The 18908-nt window shown below is 40.9% G+C and overlaps 1 long non-coding RNA gene across 3 annotated transcripts in view; it reads left to right on the forward strand.

The window, feature by feature from the left end:
* Positions 1 to 11022: 11022 nt before the first annotated feature.
* Positions 11023 to 18908, forward strand: part of LOC311443229 — an 86167-nt gene continuing 78281 nt past the window's right edge. For 2 of the 3 annotated variants that reach the window (XR_014697132.1, XR_014697133.1), the window contains exon 1: positions 11023 to 11225. This is a non-coding gene — a long non-coding RNA (uncharacterized lncRNA). Of the gene's footprint in view, positions 11226 to 16743; positions 16853 to 18908 lie in introns of those variants that run through there. The other variant, XR_014697134.1, reaches the window with a different exon arrangement.

The raw sequence follows: 18908 nt of genomic DNA on the forward strand, positions 1-18908 counted from the left end.
AAGTTTCCTTACCAGGAAAGAAAGTGCTGAGAACCCAAGAACCCAATTTAGAGTTTAGTCTACTTGTAATATATATTACAGTGCAAAGCTGAGATGATTCAGTGGCTGATGAGTTTCTGAATCTTTCTTTGAAAGTGTGAAACACTCCTGAGCCCGAAGCCACTCCGTTTAGGCAGCAGTGCCTGGCTAGGAGAGGCTGGCAGACTCCCGTGAGATGCAACTAGGCAAAGTGTGGGCATAGCTGAAGTACAGCAAGGGAAAAGAAAATAACTGTTTATTGTGGGTGAACACTTCATGTTGACTGTAAATAAAAGTAGTATTACTGCTTATTATTCATATATAAATATATGAATATATTCTGGCAATATTTCCTTTCCATTTCATTTGACTGTGAGTCAGAGTTGCCTACTTTGTCCTGAGACCTGTTGTGGGCAAGATGGGGGAACAGGCAAGGGCACTGGGTAGCCTTGCTACCAGGTCTCAGGCACAGAAAATACAGACTTTAGCCTATAGTGACCCATACATGCTGAACAGATCGCAATAGTATAGTGTGATGCTGTGGGCTCGCCTGGGACTCTGCTCCAGGATGGGAAGGGATTCCACTTCAAATTTATGCTCATTGGAAAATACATGCTTGCCTTCCCACGGGGAAGGGACAAGTTTAAGTATTGCTATGACTGCTGTCTTGTTTGACAGCATTTCATGTTGCTGACTGCCTCAGTTCAGAAACCATGCTGGGATCCAAATAATCTGAAGGGGAATAACCTCCCTGTCTTGTGTAGGGACAATTCTGCTCAGACAAAATTACATTCCACCACCCCTTAACCTTATTTTCAAGAAATCCCTGTTTACATGGGATTTGGATTTAAATGTTCCTCGGGTGGAAAAAAAAAAAAGGGGGGGGGGGGGGGGGGGAAAGGGGAGAGAGGGGGGATAAAAATAAACAAAAACAAATTGTTCTTGGAGACTGGTTCTAGAGCAGATAATCTCTCCTATTCCTCCTCTGCCTCTGAGGATGAGCCCCTTTTAGGAATCTCTCTAGCTCTAAATGGATTGATGAGCAGCTTCTGCCAGAGTCAAGTATTTGCCCCACAGCTCTGCATCAAGAGCTCAATAAGAGGTTCTAGTGCAACAGTTGAATTCTGTCGTGCAAGGTGTCGGTACATGCCCTCTCGGATGATTACTGTCATTAGAACCCAAAACTCAGCCTCATAAACAGAAATTAGCATTTCCGAGCAAAGCGGTGCCTGGCAGTTGCAGGCCTCCTTCCAGCAGCAGAGTTCGCAGAGCTGAGTGAGATGCCTGAATTCCCTCTGGGGTGAATGGAAAGGATTAAGTGCCTCAGAATGAGATTCAGAGCAGGCAGAAAGTAAAGCAGGGAACACTTATGCGTGCCTTAGGAAATACTAAAGAGAGGGGTGTAGTTGAAATCCTCCATATATCCTGGGTTTAGCATTGACCCACATCCAGGAGATAGGAGAGGCTGTGAAAATGGGATTCAGAGCCCATAACCCCTTTCCAGAATTAATTTGTCACTGAGTAAAAGACTTCTGTTTGCTGTTGATGCCAGGGTCGGAGGCCAGCTGGAGTGGGAAGTGGAGGCAGCAACCACAGCCACCTTTTGTAATAGCTTAGTAGCTAAAACACATTCCTGGGAAGCTGGGAACCTGCATCTGCAATCCTGTTCAGTTTTGAAGAGGTAAAAGTATATCTTTCCCTTTCCAGGAGGGTGTGTGTTAACCTCAGAGGCTGTTTTCCCTTTCTTCTTTTGGAATAACTGTACAGCAAAGATTGCAGGATTCATGGGGCCAGAGACAGAGAAGGAAAAGAAAGCCAGGCATGGCAAGGAGAAATGAACACTGTGATCCCTCCTCCAGTGACCTGCAGTGCTTCCCAACATGTGTCATAAGGGGATATAATCCACACCCTTCTCCTCCTTGTATCTGCATCATTAATGGGAATATTTAGCAGGGCCCTTGGCAGGCATGATTTTCAGTCTCTCACCTTCCTCTCACAACTGCCTTTTGTCAGGCAAAAAAGCAGGACTTCAAAGCTCCCCACTTTCTCCAGCATCCAGAACAATTTATATCAGCTGCTTTATAGACTCAGATAAATAAGATCAGCTGCATTTCTTCTGCTTACTTAATCTATTGCTTTTGGGTTTTTGTTTTCAAGTAAAATATCAGGATATTTTGGCATGAGCTATTTTTAGAAAGTCTTAGCTGCATGTTCTGTTCGCTGCTCTCCAGAAGGTTTTTTCCACCACAGTTAGCTCTGAACCTTGCACAGAGGCTTTACTAGTAATGATGAACCCTTCTGGTGGATTGTGGCAAATGCATATATTTTTTCAACATCCTATTGTCTCAACATCCTGTTGTCTTATTGTCTTAACTGGTGGCATCCCAAATCACTCTCCATACCAAAATTGCCCCTACAACCAATGGTTAGCCATTGGGTTAAATAAATTGGGTTAAATAAAGATACCTAATCTTGCCTCAGTGATACTGTCTTTGCTGTTCCCCAGTCACACTAGTCTCATACCAGTTTCAGCAATACATTGCTGGACCTGCAGTTTGTTTTGCTAGTTCCCCCAGAAGTCTGGGATGGAAGTTATTTCAGTCCTCTTCCTGTGGATGCATTAAGCTTTTTACTTTAAAGGAATCTTAAAAATGCAAACAAACAGTAATGGGGAAAAATAAAGCTTTTTGGTCTTCTTGAATAGAAGGGATTTTTTTTTTCCTTTCAACATTCTGATATGAGGAGGTTAATGTGTCACTATAAAAGAAATGTGGCACTCTGCTGTTCTCTCACAGAATACATTACTTAAATTCTCACTATGAATTTACATCTTTTTTTTCTGAAATGTAGTTTGGCACTTAGTGGGAAATGAATCTTAAATATTTTGAAAGTATAATTTAACATCTCAGCAAAACCCTGAATTGTGAATTGTGCTTTATAGAAACTTTAAGGGCTAGCTGAAGCTGACATTAAAAAGAATAGAGAATTACATTTTTACATGGCGCTTTAGCTACAGATGAGTCTCCTACAGTTATTACACACTTTGTTTATCCAATTATATAGCTGGGCTATAGTCTTTATAGATTTTTTTAGGGTGATTTATTTTGAATGACTTTTCATTCTTTGTTTAAATATACATTAACATATATGAAAAGTTGTATGTTATATAAATAATTTTGAACTAAATCACAGAAAAAATCCAGTAACTAATCCCAGTACCACACTCTAGAAAGACAGATATGTATGATGTATAATTGTTCTTCTATATGATTTATTATTTCTGGATGCACATGTGAACCATGGAGGCCAACTCTATGAGACTTGAAACAGAACTGGTGTTGGACTTATTATTCTCTGCTGCTCCCATCCAATTTGTTAGAAATAAATTTGCCCTTCTGCTTATATCAATTTTACATCAGTGTAAATTTATGCTCACATCGATCAATCAATTCTATTTCACTTGAATTTGTCAGAAATTAGGGAGGCTCTGAGTAAGGAAAGCCCAAAACATTCAGAGGAAAAATAAATAAATAAATAAATAAATAAGTAAAATAAAAAAAAGAGGCAGTTTTGCTTGGTAGAGAGCCATTACTGGATGTCTTCAAGCCATTGTTCCAGTGCATGAAAAAGCCCCCTGCAAAACCACTCATTCATCTTATATTTCTTTTTACAGTGAAAGAATATCAGCTTGTCCTGGGGCTCTACATCTTCAGATGGACTTGAATGCAGTGCAAAAGCACAGCTCTTGTAAGCACTTCAGGAGCCCAGAGAAGTGGACGCACTGGGGCACATTGAGCTTGGCAGTGTACCTGAATGGAGTGCTCGCCCGCACCTCGTGCTTCCTTGATGGTCAGTGCTTGGCATTAAGTGTGAACATTATGTTTCCTCCTGAAGGCCTGATCCAATATATATTAAGTCAATGGGAATCTTTCTTCCAGCCTCAATGAATGTTGCTCTTGGAAAGGTGCCCATTTTAAACTCTGGTTCTGACAGCGTGTTGTGCATGCACTGGGAGAGATTGTATTTTAGCGACCTTCCTTCCGGATTAATCCTTCCCTCTGGACTAATCCATTGTCTTATTCTTTGATTCATTTACATCTTAATGGTCATCCTGGTCTTGTTTGCAAACAAGAAAAAAAAAAAATAGCCTGAAAAATTACATGAATGCTCATTTTTTAAAACTGGGAAATTGATGTGTACACGTAACTGCTGAGAATACCAACTTGCATTTCCCGTTAAATCCAGTTAGAATACGCTACATAATAATTACACATTGTGAACAGAAAAAATCAAATCCTGTTATTTTTCATTATGTTCAGTATCTTGTTCTTGTTCTGAGAAACAGTGAATAGGATAATCTGATTGGCCTTCAGTCTAGCATCTTTTATTCAGTAAGTTAACTTCATCTTGTTTTTCTGTTATAAAAATGAATGATTTTTGTATGTCTTCTTTTATTTAAACTCCACCTATTTTCATCCCTCTTTTTTTTTTTTTTTTTTGGTGGGGGGGGAAGGGGAGCTTTTCCTTGGATTCAGTCTATATTTGTACATTTGCAGTTTCTTTTTTTGAAACAAGAATGCCAAAATTAAATGCATGACATATACAAGGTCACTGGGAGTCTTGTACTTCTCTATCATAGTCTTGCCCCTGGGTTGGTCTGCGTATGCTGACTCAGGACATTTTCCTTTCACAGGCTGGCTTTGTCCCTATTTATTTCCTCTAATCAGACTGAGTCAAGCATATGCTCTTCATGCTCCCTTCTGCTGGAACTCTCTCCTCTCTAGGATTGTTTTGGCTGAGGCTTTATTAGGTTTTTAGATCTATGTTTCTTGCCCTCTTGTTCAAATCTGCTTTTGGGCTTTTGTTTTTTATGCTTGTCTCCCATCAGTCCTTTTAAAATGAGTAAGTGTCAGAGCTCTGTGATTTATTTTTATTCTTGCCATCAGTTTCTGCTAACAGAATGACCTACTCAATAACATGGTCCTTTGCTTGACTTTCTTTCTTTCCCACCGTAAGAAATAAATGCTCTAGAGAATGTTTGGAGATTGGGCAGTAAGAGCAAGAGGGAAGTAGGGAATCCAAGAGCCCCCAGAAGGAAAGAGGAAACATCCAAAAGAAGTGAATTTCAGCTGCAGACTGATTTCTGAGGATCCTATTTTTCAGCTAAATAAACAAAATAAAACTAGGGGTAGAGGGAAGGAAAGGGGGTTGAGGGAAATGTGAGAAGTCCTAGAGGGGAAGGGAAGTCTTTATGTTCAGGATAATTCTGAGCTTAAGTTAAATGTTAATTGGGAGCAGGAGACAATGAGGAAAATCAGATCATGAGAAAATAGAACAAAAAACTGACCAGGTTAAATGTGAAGAAACGCAAATGAAAAAGTTATTCTAAAAATGAAAAGCAGAGAAGCCATATGCTTTAAAATGCCCTTCTGCTGGCCATCCTGGTAGATTAAAAAAAAAAAAAATTAAAATCAGACCATATGAAATTTCCTATCAGAAGAAAAATCCCAGATCCATCACTCTGGATAGATCACACCACATTAAAGCCAGACACCTGGCTGTAGGAAGCAATTTGATCTTGTGGTGGGACCAAGAAGTCCAGCAACCCAGGACTGAGCTGAGGCACCCAGCGTTTGTACGCTCAAAATCTCAGGCTCCCAGAGGACCTGTGTTACAGGTATCTTGCTGGGTCCAAGGCCTGCAGTCCCAGACAGGGCTTTCTTCAGACAGGGGGCTGCTCCTATGGGTGCCTCAGTACCTCAGCATGCAGCCAAGGATCTGCCAGCAGGCTGGGGAAAACACATCTGCACTCTGGCAGAAAGGAGCCAAACCCATGTGCATATTTATGAAACCTTGTTCATTTTGGCAAATAGGCCTTTTCTGATGAAAAATAAATAAATAAAATCAGTCCAAGTGATTTTCAAGCAAAATCTTCAGTTATCTTTATTTGTTTATTTGTTTATTTTCTTCTGACCAGTGCAGTAAGAAGCAGGAAGGTGAGAAAGGCTCTGATAATATGTGTTGCTATTCCTCATCATCTCCAGACCACGACAATTAATGAACTGCACTTTCTTATGCTGTGAAAATATAATGGGCATTTATGAATTTTGAGCTCAGAACAGCAGGGAGTAGAGAATGAGTTTATTGCAAAGCAAGAACTCAGACATATCTGCCTTCCCTACCCAATTCTTGTAAGATGTGTGCACTTGAGATCTGGAAGAATTTTGTTATACCAAGGGGGCAGTTGTCAAAGAGAGAAGATCAGTTTGCCACGCCATCTGCATGAACAAATGTCTATGTATGGTCTTTGATGCCCATATGCAAGTAGCAGCTATTCACATGCAAGACATCTGAGTAAAGCACTCCAAAATACTCAGAAATTAAAGTTACAATTCAGTTTATCTTGTCCATGTTATGGGCAGTTTTGATGATTTCTCCATTGATACCAGTGGACATACTCACAGGCTGAGTACTCACTAATCTAAGCTGAAGTTATACACTCAGACTCATGGAGAGCAAACACATCAAAAAGCTGTTTGCCTTCCCTAGGGTTTAATCTTGCTGTCATGGATGTCCTGACTTGTGAAGCACATCACAGCATGTCGAGAAACAGCCGAGGTACAAGTATGGAATCCAGGTAGACAGCAATACCCTGGACTGCTGTTTTCATATGCAGTTTACGAGCCAAATCTGGCCACCTGCATTTTGCTCAGCATTTTAGCTTGTGAATAGAGAATATTTGCAGCTGGGTAATTAAATCTATTTGTACTTATATGCATATGCATGTTTTGCAGGTAGAAGTTACACATCTATTTTGCAAAATGTAACCTCTGATGTAAAGAGGAGATGGAAGTAGTTATAAAAGAAAATGCTATTTCCATATCAAAATGCAGTTTTCTTCAAAAAAATTCACTTGGATTTTTGAGAAGATTTGGCCCCAGATATTTCAGCAAAAGCATAAGTAACTAGTGACTATTAGCACACATCCTTTAAATATGTTTGTGAAGACACACAGCGATATGTTTCGCATCTACTGTTTCCACAGTACTGGGGACTTAGCTCTCAGCAATAGAAAAACTGGTGTTCTCCTGGCATTTTTTTCTGAACCCCTAGCCAATTATATTTTTTCTTTCTTTTTTTTTTTTTTCTTTCCTTTTTTTTTTTTTTTTTTTTTTTTTTGTTAAATGTAATGGATATAAAATTCAGACAGCATTCACATCTGCACAACTACAAAGAACCTATTCTGTTCTGTGACACTAAGATGTGTACCACAGAGGAAATCAGCTACAATGATCTAATGAACCTAAAATCTGTAAATCTATTAAACTGTGAACAACAGAAAACTCAGCGCAGGGTATCTGTTTGCCTGGTCTGCTATATAAAAGTATCTCTGTTAATGGGCATCATTCTCAAATGGGAAACACACTTGTTAGCAATGCAGGAAATTCAATTGTGAAACCAATCATGGTATATTGTACTATCTATAAAAACAGTGGCAACCAGAAAAGCCATTTTATCCCAGGTTTTGACATAGTTTTAATTCACAGTTGATTTATAACATGATCATGAAGACCTGAAAGTCCATGCACCAGGTTTCAGCCTGGGGAGAACTTTGCTTTTAATACTTTACATTAAATATTGTTTATTGTTGGCCTATTCTAAAGTTATAGAGTAGCAAGGACAAAATAAAACAAAAGTTGGTGTCTTTTGGCAGTTTTGTGGCAGTTCTGAGCATCTTCTGAGCAGAGACAACAAATTACCTCCTACTGACAAGCTGAACTACCCTAACCTATAAATGAAATGAGGGAAGATTTGGCATTGTCTTTGTTTGTTTTTCAAGGTATGTTTTTTTTTTTAAAGGATTTACAGTTTAAACCCGTGAGTAGTGCTTATGCCTCTTTTGAAGTCCAGAATGTGTCAGCTGAACATAGGCAATAATTTATAACACAATCTCACCACTTCTGTACCTTTGCACCTCTTTATCCCCTTGACGTTGGCATTACAGCGAGCCGCACCTTGGTGTCCCTCAGGCTGTCCCATGCCCACCAGGAGCACATGTGATTAGAAAGGCACCATGTCAGCAGACAGAATTCAGGAAGCCTCCAGAAATTAGAGCCTACTGAGCAGGTCCCCTGTGCACCTCACTAATGCCTCTCCTTCCTTTATCCCAGCACCCCTAAAGCAGCACAGAAGCTGTGGGCTGCCCTCCCACCACCCATCTCTTGATGGCTACCTCCTGTCACTGATGGCATCATGTCAACAGCCCTTTGCTGAGGAGCTGGAGGTGTACACAAACCTTTTCATGCTTTTCCTGGCGTCTGGGAGAAGCACAATGTCAGGTCCACAGAGCACAGGGATTAATCATAAATCTGCCCAAAAGACATCAGGTGCTGCCTGAGATGTGCAGCCTCCAGACAGTAACAGGCTGGCAACAAGGAGGGAGAGATAATTAATGCCTGTTTTCACCCATGCTATCTGGCCAAAGTGAGTGAAACGGTACTGTCCATCACATGTCCAGCTTTGCTACACACCCTTTACCCTCTTATAAGAAACAAAAAGATCTGGAAGCTAACACTCAGTAAGACAAATCCATTTGCATCCCTGGTGATCCACAGGGCTCTGATTTTTATATTAATGACCAACTGCTTAAAGTCCATTCTTTTTTTGTTATTAGTGCCTGACCATGGTGTGATTACCCATTACTGAGGCAATCGCTTGGTTCTTTGTATTCAGCAAGCAGCACGGGTTAGAAGATGAAGAGATTGCTTTTCACATTTACCAGTTGTGAAGTTTCTCCACATTAAATACTTGACTTTAAAGTAAATTTATAATCTTCATTCCTTCATGACCACAAATAAGAATTCTACACATTTTCCCCATTAATTACTGTTTTTCATTTTTTGATGTAGATCTAAACATTTAGAATACCACTTATGAAAGCCCGATGAATGAGTATGAATGGATGACTAATCCTTGTAAACATGCAGTTTGCATGTTGTATCAGCAAATGCAAGTTAGGCAGCCCAACCTAGTACCTGGGCCAAAAAATGCTGTCACTGTACCCTCCCAGCATGGCCACAAGCAAATTGTGGAGACACAGATCCAAAAAACTGACACAGAGGCTTTAGCAGCATGGAAAGGGTCAAAGGTTGAGAGCTTTGCTAATGCCCTTTGTAAAGGGTAAATTCAAGCCCAGACCATACCCTTCATATAAGGTGCAATGTGAGCTGCAGGGAAGATTCCAAGCACTGAATTTTAGTTGCTCACCTTTTGATATATTGATGTTTTCTTTCAGCCTTTCTCCACTGTTGTAGAGATGCATCAGTTAATCAGCTGGAGGATGGAAGATTTGGATTTAAACCTCAACATAGTGGTATTGCAACAGCATAGCTGGTAAGGAGAGGACCACAATGGTTATTTGTATATGGTGGGTATTATAAATTATGTCATGGGACATCCAAGAACATTTCTGGAGCTGAGCCCCATGCTTCTCCGTCTTTGGTCCATCAGTCTGCAGGAGGGGGAGAGCATCACAGATCTACTTTTTGGCTACATGACCAAAAAGTTGCTTCTCACTTTGCTCATGTTTCACTTCCTAAGAGCTGTGTAGAAGGATTTAGAGCTGCCTGAGTAGCCTGTGATATTCTCACTGTAGCTTGAAATTCAACTTAATACTGACTCTTTCAGAGGAGGTTTGACAGAGAAAGGCAGTATCTTGGACCAGAGTATTTGCACTAAAACCCTTGAAGATCAATGAGCCAGAGTGATCAGACAGTTCCAGTTGTTTTGGAGAACTGCATTTATCTTCCAAGCCAGCCTTAAAATTTGGATTTCATACATTATTCAAAGTCCAGCTGCACCCAGTCTTTATGTATTTCTTATTGCATGTAAAGTCTCCTCATTGCTTTTATTGCCACTGTAATAATAAAGTAAGCTTTTTTACATGCACAGTAGGAGCTCCAAAGCTGTACATATTAAGCAAACATTTTGGATCAAGTCAGTTCTGTGTAAACCAGACACTGATGTGTCCAAATGGAAATGTCTCTCCTGCAGGAGCTCCCAGGAGGCAGGAAATTAGACGTATAGGCTGCCCTGTGCCTAACGCAGACAAGCCTTGTAACACTGAGCACACATTTTCATGGTCGTGTTCCTATGCATGTAGCAACAAATATTTTCTTTAACAAAATGGTGGTTTACAAACTGTCAGAATGTGTGTATGTACAACATGGGGCTCTGGGATTATTTTCCTCTGCTTGGCAGCTCTGTTGGATCAAGGCTTTAGGGCAAATATATGAAATTATTGTTATTCATAGTTATATAATGCACGCATATGTATGTCTATATTTAAATGTATAAACACACATATTTTAGTTAGTATTCAATGTCAATAATTCACCTTTCTAAGCTGTGAGGTATTCTTTAAGCAGACCACAATTTTGATGGTAAATGCCTGCTCACAAGCATACTGCAGGAACCAAAACTTCATCAACTGCTGGAGCAAAAACTTCCAAAGGAGGCAGCACAGAAATGAGAGGTTTGCAACTCATTTGCAGAATTGAGAACTTGGAGGCAAGTTGCTCTCACTGCAGCAAATTTTGGTGCCATTTGGGCTGGGTCAGGTGTTACACTTAGGACAGGGCTCTGCAGGTGTGTGATGTAGTGAGGTGGGGGTTGGCCTGTTCTCCCACGTGCCTGGTGACAGGACGAGGGGGAATGGGCTTAAGTTGAGCCAGGGGAGTTTTAGGTTAGATGTTAGGAAGAACTTCTTCACTGAAAGGGTTGTGAGGCACTGGAACAGGCTGCCCAGGGAAGTGGTGGAGTCACCATCCCTGGAAGTCTTCAAAAGACGCTTAGATGTAGAGCTTAGGGATATGGTTTAGTGGAGGGCTGTTAGCGTTAGGTCAGAGGTTGGATTCGATGACCTTGAGGTCTCTTCCAACCTAGAAAATTCTGTGATTCTGTGTCTGCAGCCTGTGTGGCTGCTTTCTGCGGTGTCCCCACCTGTGCCTTGGCCACTCATTGGCTCTGACCATCTCCCACCTTGCTGCTTCCCCTTCTCCAGCACACAGTGCTGCTCTCACAGGGAAGCAGTTTGCCTCCCTCTGACCAGGGAAGGATATGCGGCCTTCATCTCTTCTAAGAGTCACATCCTTTCGGTGGAACAAAATCTGCAATGCCCAGCCTGGTGCCAGCAAAGCAGCGTAGAGGTAACAACAACCATGTGTGGGTGCTGGGAGAGGGGCAGCACAAAGGGCTAGCTTTTCTCTCTTCTTAATGATGATAACTGTGTTTTGGTCTATTTTTTTGCAGTAAATATATTGCCTTAGTGTTCCTCATGCCTTTGCTTTGCTTTATGTTCCTTCTGGAGTAATGCAGTCCCAAAGGTTTTTGAAAGCTTGAGCCTGAGCTATCAATATCTGTGCTACACCTAACCAGAGAAAGGAGGAGATGGATGGGAAAATCAGTTGTGCTGCTTCTCAGGTGTGGTTTTGTGAGCTCAGAGTAACTCAGGCCTCTGATAGGGTTTCTCTGGCTTTATATTGGTGTAACTAAGAATGCTGCCTGGTTTGCTGTGGTTAGGGGAATAGAAAGATGTGAGTTAAATGAGGCTACAGAACTTCTGTGGCTGTGTTTTATTCATTTGCTGTTAGCTTGCAATGATTCTTCTTTTGTGTGTGTTTTCTTTGTTTTCTCCCTGCAGCTTGTTTACTTGCCAACACTTGGGAATTTTGTTTTTACAAGGTGTTTATGGTGTTAGCTTTAAGGCATATATTTAAGCATCTGAAACGTTTTAGGTTTTTAAAGTTTGAGGTAAATACGATATTACTCTGCCATGTACAACATGTAAATATCTACTCTATGAACACTTTAAAGTACTCAGAACTCAAGTCCCATTCATCCAAACAAATGTGTTGCTTTCAGTATGAATGGAGTAGGACTAAATATATAATGGCTGCATAAATGAACATAGGTTTGAAAACACCCTCCTCTCTAGGCAGCAACTTAAGCCTGGTGTCCAGGTGGGTTGGTTCAAGTGCTGTGCAGTTGCTGTGGTGCATATTTGTAGGGTGTGGGACAAATTAGAGTCTCAAGAGACTGAGATTGACTTCTTTACTCTGCCACAATCTGCTTTAATTCTCTGTGTGCCTCAGTTCAGGCAAAAGGAGTTCACTGTTGCTGATGGAAGTTGAGATAAAGGCACTGGAAACTGTGAAAGCCTCGAATTGGAGGTACCGGGGCTGTGTCAGTGGAGGTGTGTGCTGTTCTGCTAATCTTCTGCCTGTAAAGCCTGCAGAGAAGAGGCAAGCTTTATGCTGAATGAGCGTGACAGGGTCATGCAGGACTATGTGCACCTCAGGGACCAAGTTTCAGAAAAGAGTTTCAGGTTTTTATCAGCATTCTCTGCAGCTGAAATGCAAACAGAATTGTTTAAAGAGCTCCAACAGTGCCATACAGACGACTGTCCTGGGGAAACAGGCTAGTTGTTAGACCATCACCAGTGTAAGCTTATTGACCACAAAGTTGTGTAGACAATAAGCACGGAAAATGTAAGTCTGAAACTGAAAAACCTCTGGAAAGTGTCTTTGTGAACAAGTAGGTTCTCAGAGGATGTTTGCCACCTCTCTATCGATCTGTTGATGTAAGTCACAATGACCATCCTGCTTGTAAGAAAAGGATTGCTTCCCTCGGAACTTCTATTTGATAAAGAATGTAATCATTGCTTCCTAACAGTGCCAAAAACCATACACAGCGTCTCCACACGCAGCAGGTCTGAAAGCCCTGGATGGGAGGGGTGTGTCCTCGGTTAATTGTTGCTGTCTGGATTATTAAAGTATTTGCTATGTGTCAAGCTTCACCTCGCTTGCTGGTCTCATCTTGCCCTCTAGGCAGAGTTTGATGTAGGCAGGAACAGGGTGCTCAGCATTGAGGAGGAGACAGCAGCCTCCAGATAGGTGCATGGTACGAGGGGAGATGCTCAGCTGCAGCCTGTTTTTCCCATTCAGCTCCTTACCAGGCCACTGCTGTATTTACGGCTGCTGTCCTTGTGAAGTGGTGGTTTTGTTCTGCTGAGAATTGCTCTGGTGAGCTCCTGCCTCTGGCTGCCCTCGACTCACGTTATGGCTCCAGGAAGGCAAGAACCCAACTGCAAAACCATCCAGACTTCATTATTTATTAAAGCTGGGAAAAACAAGTTACCCAAGTCATAAATACATGGGTAACATCGCTTAATCCTGTGAAGGCAGTATTCTTATCACAAAAGGTTCAAGCACAAATAAATTGTTTCTGGGCCCAGTAACACATTTACAAAGTTGACCAAAACTACCAGCAGCATTAAGATGAAGATGAAGTGCTTTTAGAGCATGAAATAGTGTTGCTGAGGGTAGTCTTGAAATAAGCACTGTTACTCTTGGTGCTAAGTATGCTTAACAGGTACGGCGAGGCACAGACTTCACGTAATGTCACAAACAAAAACCAAAAGTGTGCACTGCCTGATAGTGATATATTGCATGCGATGAGTTGAATGAATCTTTTGTACTGCAGTTGTGCAACTGATTGCATGCCCTGAGGGGTTGTTTTCCCAGCTCCTGTTGGGAAATGATTCATCCCCTTGAAACTGGGAGTTTGTATTCCCTTCTCTGGATGGCTGCACCGGTTGTTTTGCTTCTGTGCAAGCAAATTATTAAGATCACTGATATAAGAGTGGAGATTAGAAGAACACCACCCTGGTTTCGAGTAATCCTAAGATTAATGTACTGCCCTTGTAATGACTGTTTGCAGCAGACGTATGTTAGTGTATTGCCTTCCTGTTAAAGGCACTGTAGTCACAGTTTGATGGATTGTTACCTGTCTCCTGTATGCTGCAAAACAATGAGAAAGCTTGTGCAGATTTGAGTTTAATTGCTTCTCACACTGGTGGGTTTGTTTCCTTTTATTTTTAGGGGATAAGGGTCAGAAACCCATATGTATGTAGGTTTAAAAACCTCTTGGGGGGGCGGGGGGGGAATAATCTGCATCTCTTCTTTTAGATCACACTCTAATCCCTTTGCCTGTTATGATTACAGCAGACTTCAGAAGGTTTTCCACCAATTATAGTCTTATTTCTGGATACTATCCGTACAGCTTAGAAGGGTACTTTTTTGTCTTCCTCTCTCCCACAATACAGCAGCTGCACAGAAAACAGATGGCACAGAGTCAATCCAGTTGAAATTAATGGAGTCAGGCTATCCACACAAATCTTTGCAATGAAAAAGAAGAAATACTTTCTTCTGTGAGTTGTGTACAAGATGTATGTTTGTAAAGGAATTTAGTTCACAGAAGGACAAACTGTAACAAGTGAAGAGGAAAGCCTGCTTTTTAAAACAAAACTCAAATATCAGTATGTTGAGAGTGGTTTCACTGTCTTAATAAAAATAGCCTATTTGTAGTTAAGGATGGAATAATATTTCTGTTCATACAAAGTTTTGCTTAAACAACTGCATGCAATGATACAACATGTAGCTCAGTTTTGCATGCAGATTAGTAATGAATTTGCAGCTGGACTTTTTTGAACCCATGGATCTTCTTAAAAAAAAAAAATCAAAATTGCATGAATAAGCATTTGTACATTGGTGTTTATAGTCTGTGTCCATAAAAACCTGGTTGCACAGGGGAGCAGATTTACAAAGGTCTTCTGATGTCTACTGGGAGTTTCAAAACCACTTAAGCAATTAGGCTCTGAATACCTTTACAACTGGTACAAATTAGGTGACTAACTTCTGCAGGTGCTTTTGCAAATCCCACTAGGCTCATATATGCATAAATAGGTGTCTAAACAATGTTTATATGTTTGCTCCATAGTCCCTAAACCTTTCGGTGACATATTTTGTTCCTTCCTCTGAGTAACCGAATTGTCTCCTTGCTGTGAGTAATCCACTTGTCAGGAGTTAATGCCGTGTCTTGCAGCTGCTCTGTGCAGGTGGGGTCACGGCTGGTGTTGAGCCAAGAGAGCTCATTCTCCTTCTTCTGTTGCTGCTTCTTGGGAAAAGTCCAGGAAGGCACTGCACGTACAGAAGGAACAAGCATGCTTGCTGCAGTGCACCTGTGTTTGGCACCAGGGAATGGTAGCCTGGGTTTCTAGGAATGGTTTGTTAAATACGTGATCGTAGAGTGTGGTGGATGTATGCTAGCCAGCTCAGTTAACGCTGTGTCAGGAGGAGTGCTGGGTGGATGTGTTAGAGACTCCTTGCTGAAGGAATGTGTCACAATCTGGTTGTATTAAATATATCTGTGTTGAGGCTGGAGTCTTACGCTGTTGTGATAAGACAAAATGACAAGTGTACTCTAAGCAACAATTTTACATATTTTCAACAACTGTAGTTTTTTTATTCTTCATGATAATCAGACAGTTGGAAGAAGAAATGGCAAATAGGGTATGATGAGGATTTAAAAGCATTGGAAGAAGAGTATCAGAAGATACTGATTAGCGATGAGATGTGGCAGGTTATGTATGAATAAAACAAGCTGCCTAGGATTACAGCAGAATCCTGTTGTCAAAGGTGTAAGCTCTTTACAAACAAAGCATCAGCAAGCCTAATGCAGACCTCGCTTCTGAAGTGAAGAGGAGAAGCACCGGGGTCACAAGCAGCAGTCAGACTCGCATTTTCTGCCTCTTTGACTGGGGCGACATTACATGGCATGTGGCCTTTATTTGTGTTATGTTTGGGCTTATGCACTGACATTCCTGTTTCTGCGAAAGGCACGTCTAGTTAAGTATTGTCATTTCATGTATAAGTGTCAGCTGGAGAAGAGGGAGGAAAAGAAACTTCCTAAAAGTGAGCCCATTAGCAGAAAAGGGGAAACTACTATCAGCTAATACCAGGGTGAAGTCTTGAGATTGCCAGCCAAACCATCAGGTGTTTTACACATACATTTTCCTGCATGAAACACTTTATTCTCTTCTACTTCAAGGCTCAAACAGCCTTTTGGGATTTATAGCATTTATTTAAAAACAGCAAACATTTTCATTATTTCCACACTGTTCAGGGACTATAATTTACTTAATGCTAGGAACAATCACATTTCTCAGGGACTCCTGTGAAATGTCACCTCTAAAGGATGGCTCCCTTGTTGGTAGAAGTGAAAGCCCCATTTGTAGTTTTCATTTTTATTTTGATTTAATTCTCAAACGATTCAACTTTCACACCATGCATGAGTGATTAAATTCATTTCACTTGTCAGAAGAGAAAAACTTTCATAATTAAAATCTAAAACAAGGATGGCCTTTTGCTTGCTGACCACGTACTCCACATCTGTTTTATTTCTTTCTTTTATGGTTGGCTCCATTGGCTTTTGTTCTGGACATAGTCTGGGGCTGGGTATTTTCTTCCTTCCTGAGTTGTTATCAATGGACAACCTTCAATAATTTGTCAGAGCTTTGGAAGCATATCAATGGAAGGGACAGATGTGCCTTGGATAAAAATCCTCACTGTCCACATGAAGACAGCCCACTCTTGTTTATAAGGCTAGTACACTGGGAGGTGATACCATGTGTAGGTCTCAAAGGTGAGATAATGTGCAGCTGTTCCTCAGTATTATCCTGGCATGAGAACCTATGCAAATGTTTTTTGTAATTCTACCTAAAACCAGAGCTTTTGTAGCAAGGTGGTCCTGGCGTGTTTATTTTGTCCATCTTTGGTTGATCTCCACCAGTCCTGCAGGGGGCCTCTGTCATGCAGATCCGTCCCCTAATTGAGCTACCTAGCCATTTTACACAAGCCAGCAATCAGCTACTACGTGATAATAACTTGAACTTCTTTCCTGTGCTGTGGACGGTCAACAGGCAGAGAAGATAAAGGTGAAAAGTTCTATTCCAACCAACCAGCTAGAGAGCAAAGAACTAATTCAGTTGCTGTTTAAATTGGCCTAGGGTTCAGGGCTAGAGCAAGGCAGCAGACAAGTCTGGTAGTGGGAGGAGCAGCAAAATGGTTGTGGTTCCACTACCTGCTTTGCCCATGGCAGAGCAGAGCTGGTTGCTTTCTTTCTCCATGCAGGCAAATCTCTGGTGGGGAGGGTCTGTAACATTTCAAAATGTACCTGGAAAAAGCATACTGAAGTCTTCTTCCAAAAGTTGGGCTGGTTTTCATTAAGAATCTATGCACTATTATTCTCTAAACGTACTTGCCACTAAAACCTTATGCAAATAATTATTACAGCTAAGCCATGGTCATAATTTCCATTTCACTGAGGTCAGTTGTGCTACATTTTTAGGATTAGTTGCTAGTGGTATAAATGTCTTACATTCATCTTTGAGGGTGCTTGCTTTAAATTAAATATAGAGCTGGGATATGTGTATCTGCTTTAGGCTTGCTAGTTGCTAATGTGCTCCTTTTAATCAAAATCCATTACCTTTCATTTGGCACAAAGGATTAACCCTTAAGTGGCTCTGGGGATGCTGTTCAGTTAAAATAGCACTGATAAAGTCAGTGCTATGTAGCATTTATGCTTTCCTCTTGAAATAAATGGTCCCTGGGAAGTTCTGAACCGGGCAAGCCAACAAGCGTAGCAATTCACAGGTTAATTATATTCGGTCTCTTCCAAATGTGTCTTTAAAAAGATTACTTCTTTTTTCCAGGCTGTTTGAAACTTTTCTTAATGCTGGATCTAACCTGTGCGCTACCTGGTAATGTTTTCCCTGCTGCCAGGTACATGTCTTTAAAAGACATTGAAACACAGATGAGGGTGGGCTTATGTTAACATAAATTTATCTTACAGTTGTCCAAGGTAGAAAAAAGTTTGAGGAAAATCAGAAGTTTCAGTTGCTGCAGAAAGTGAAGGAGAAAACAGATCTAATTTTAAACTGGGTCTAATGCATACTGGAAAAGAATTGTACTTTTAATTAAGTTTGTCAGCATGTTATGCACGGCTGAAGCTTAAGGAAACATTATGGGAGTATGGAAATGTAGGCCTGCAGTAGGCAGTATTTTATCTGGGGCATCTGAGAGGAGAAACGTAGTACGTAATCAACCATTATGTAATGAACCTAGAGTTAGCAAGACAATATCCATTGGTCTAATTAAAGAGTTCTCCCCACCAACCTTTCTTTACTAATAACCATCAGAGCCATCAGTCTCTCTTTTTTTTTTTTTTTTTTTTTTTTTAAATAAACTGCTGCGGTAACTCCAGCACTTCTAGGATGTAGAAAATGTGTTATTTATCACAAGCATAGTTGCAAATTTACCGGTAAACTTAGATTAATTTATATAACAGATTTATGAGACTCATGCTACCAAATTAGTTGCCTGGGACTACTAAATCCGAATTGCCATCCAAGGAAGCCCTGTGTGGTGACTGATAGCCTCTCTGGTCATGCATTTTATATGTATGTTTGTTTTGGTGGTTTTCCATGTCTCAGCAGGTTTTATTCTGTCTGTACCAATATCAGACCTGGTATGAGCAGTCAGCTGGTGCCTTTGGAAGCCAAAGTGAAGCAGTATTGAAGTGCTTTCAGCACTCAAAACAGGCTGAGATCAGATTCAGTGAGCCTGGAGAAGAGGGGGAGGGGAATGATGAAACTACAGCAAATGATGGGTAATCCATTTAGTAATAATCTAAATATTTGAGTAAATATTGAGGAAGGAAATGAAATGTCCAATTTTGTGCCTTCTTCGAGTCCTTCTTTACAAAGAAATGTCCCAGTACATCAGGCTGTGAGGTGGTCTGGGCAAAGGGCAGCTTCCACCCTGCTTTCAGCAGCTGAGTGGCTGCTTAGCCCTCCTGACCTAAAAAGGTCACGCTTTTACCTAGTTCTACCTTAGAACTAGGTAAAGTTCTAAGTCTTGTTTGTGTTCTAAACTTGAGCATGTTGTTTCTTCTTTGTGCATGAACAAACAAGAACTTTTGTCTTGTTCCTG

The sequence above is a fragment of the Aythya ferina genome (genome assembly GCF_964211825.1).
Source record: "Aythya ferina genome assembly, chromosome: 12".
In the NCBI taxonomy this organism is placed as follows: domain Eukaryota; kingdom Metazoa; phylum Chordata; class Aves; order Anseriformes; family Anatidae; genus Aythya; species Aythya ferina.